A 3,289-nucleotide genomic window follows, 5' to 3' on the forward strand; every position below is an offset into this window, starting at 1 on the left:
AATGGCAAAAAATATTAACTCAATTTGTTTTTGTTCGTTTATGTTTTGTTTTTTAACGTTATGGCTGATTAGTCATGTTTGTCACTATAGTTGGTGTATTAACTTGTATTTAGTATTAATGTATTTAAAGAAATTGATAATATTTTTATATAAATTAGTAGATTAAGTTTATAAATTACATTTTAGCGGATAAAAAAATAGAATTACTCCTTTTTAAATGGGGTTTCTTAAATGTTCATATGCATCCATGCTCTCGCTTTATTCATAGCAAGATGGCAGTGATGCACACAGGAAATGGGTTTTATAAAACTAGAAATTATGATGTGTAAGCATGCAAAAAAATAAAAATCCCATGCACATGAGAACAGTTTCTCGAGGGCACAGAAAGATTCTTGTGTGCATGCAAAAGTCTGTTTTTTTTTTAATTTATTTGTTTTTTTTAGGGGCTCTGTATGTTCACTTGTATGCTTTATCACTTCAAGAATATAAATGAAAAAAAACTGAAAAAATGTAAATATTTACAGATGACTGAGAGGTTTTTTGGTAATTTTGACATGCAAAATGTGCAGGAGCCCTACCTAGTGCACCCTACCTAGCAGGGGTGGACTGGTCATCTGGCAGACCGGGCATTTTCTCTCTCTCTCTCTCTCTCTCTCTCACTCAGACACTCACTCAGACACTCACTCACTCACATAGTGGTGTATTTTAATGAAGTAATTCGTTAAAGTACTTAAATATTTTTTGGGAGTATCTGTAGCCTGCGTGAGTTTTTATATTTCAGCCAACTTTTACTGCGATACATTTCCCCGAAGCATATTCGTTACTTTCAACAAAATAGTCAGAAGAACACGGACTGCAGGAAAGCAGGTTTGAGAATCAGTGGTCTGTTTGTAAGTTAGAACAGCTTCAGAGTGCACGCACTTGATTTATTAATGTATTAAACCGTTTCAGGCATTCTAAATTGTAGACGGCAAAAATGCTTCTGTATGCTTTTTATATTTATATAATATAGTTAACTTCTATACCTATATCACACAAAGAGTACCGTTTTTCTGCAGATATCAGCATGAACACATTTAATCATTTCATACAAGTTCAGTAAAGCAATAAGTGACTTACATTTTAGACTTATTGCTTGTTTTTGCTCAATTTTGCCAAAGAAAATAATTCCAAACCAAGATCACAGCACTGATTTGCGTCTCTGAGCAATGGACGGTGTGCTTATTGAATGAATCAGTCGTTTGAATGAATCGGTTCAATCTCAATGACTCACTCATTAATGGTCACTTTCTGTCACCAAAGTCTTTGCTGTCACCTACTAGCGGTTTTAATTTCACATTTTGACTTTTTTTTCATGTTTTAAATTATTTCAAATATCAGTATTCCATGTTTTATGTTAAAAACACGACATTAGGCCTACAGTCAGGTCCATAAATATTGGGACATCGACACAATTCTAACATTTTTGGCTCTATACACCACCACAATGGATTTCAAATGAACCAAACAAGATGTGCTTTAACTGCAGACTGTCAGCTTTAATTTGAGGGTATTTACATCCAAATCAGGTGAACGGTGTAGGAATTACAACAGTTTGCATATGTGCCTCCCACTTGTTAAGGGACCAAAAGTAATGGGACAGAATAATAATCATAAATCAAACTTTCACTTTTTAATACTTGGTTGCAAATCCTTTGCAGTCAATTACAGCCTGAAGTCTGGAACGCATAGACATCACCAGACGCTGGGTTTCATCCCTGGTGATGCTCTGCCAGGCCTCTACTGCAACCGTCTTCAGTTCCTGCTTGTTCTTGGGGCATTTCCCCTTCAGTTTTGTCTTCAGCAAGTGAAATGCATGCTCAATCGGATTCAGGTCAGGTGATTGACTTGGCCATTGCATAACAGTCCACTTCTTTCCCTTCAAAAACTCTTTGGTTGCTTTTGCAGTATGCTTTGGGTCATTGTCCATCTGCACTGTGAAGCGCCGTCTAGTGAGTTCTGAAGCATTTGGCTGAATATGAGCAGATAATATTGCCCGAAACACTTCAGAATTCATCCTGCTGCTTTTGTCAGCAGTCACATCATCAATAAATACAAGAGAACCAGTTCCACTGGCAGCCATACATGCCCACGCCATGACACTACCACCACCATGCTTCACTGATGAGGTGGTATGCTTAGGATCATGAGCAGTTCCTTTCCTTCTCCATACTCTTCTCTTCCCATCACTCTGGTACAAGTTGATCTTGGTCTCATCTGTCCATAGGATGTTGTTCCAGAACTGTGAAGGCTTTTTTAGATGTCGTTTGGCAAACTCTAATCTGGCCTTCCTGTTTTTGAGGCTCACCAATGGTTTACATCTTGTGGTGAACCCTCTGTATTCACTCTGGTGAAGTCTTCTCTTGATTGTTGACTTTGACACACATACACCTACCTCCTGGAGAGTGTTCTTGATCTGGCCAACTGTTGTGAAGGGTGTTTTCTTCACTAGGGAAAGAATTCTTCGGTCATCCACCACAGTTGTTCTCCGTGGTCTTCCGGGTCTTTTGGTGTTGCTGAGCTCACCGGAGCGTTCCTTCTTTTTAAGAATGTTCCAAACAGTTGTTTTGGCCACGCCTAATGTTTTTTGCTATCTCTCTGATGGGTTTGTTTTGTTTTTTCAGCCTAATGATGGCTTGCTTCACTGATAGTGACAGCTCTTTGGATCTCATCTTGACAGTTGACAGCAACAGATTCCAAATGCAAATAGCACACTTGAAATGAACTCTGGACCTTTTATCTGCTCATTGTAATTGGGATAATGAGGGAATAACACACACCTGGCCATGGAACAGCTGAGAAGCCAATTGTCCCATTACTTTGGTCCCTTAACAAGTGGGAGGCACATATGCAAACTGTTGTAATTCCTACACCGTTCACCTGATTTGGATGTAAATAGCCTCAAATTAAAGCTGACAGTCTGCAGTTAAAGCACATCTTGTTCGTTTCATTTGAAATCCATTGTGGTGGTGTATAGAGCCAAAAAAGTTAGAATTGTGTTGATGTCCCAATATTTATGGACCCGACTGTATTTATGCATCTGTAACTGCAGTTTAACCCCTGTGAGATACATTAAACTGTGTAAATAACTTTTCGTACTCAAGTACAATAAATATCATATACTTTAAGACTTTTACTCAAGTAATATTCTAAACGAAGACTTCTACCAAAGTCACTTTTGGTAAGATACCAGGGCCCGTATTCATAAAGATTCTAAGAATCCTCTCAGAAAACTCTTAATTTAGCTTAA

The sequence above is a fragment of the Barbus barbus genome (assembly GCF_936440315.1).
Source record: "Barbus barbus genome assembly, chromosome: 42".
Taxonomy (NCBI): domain Eukaryota; kingdom Metazoa; phylum Chordata; class Actinopteri; order Cypriniformes; family Cyprinidae; genus Barbus; species Barbus barbus.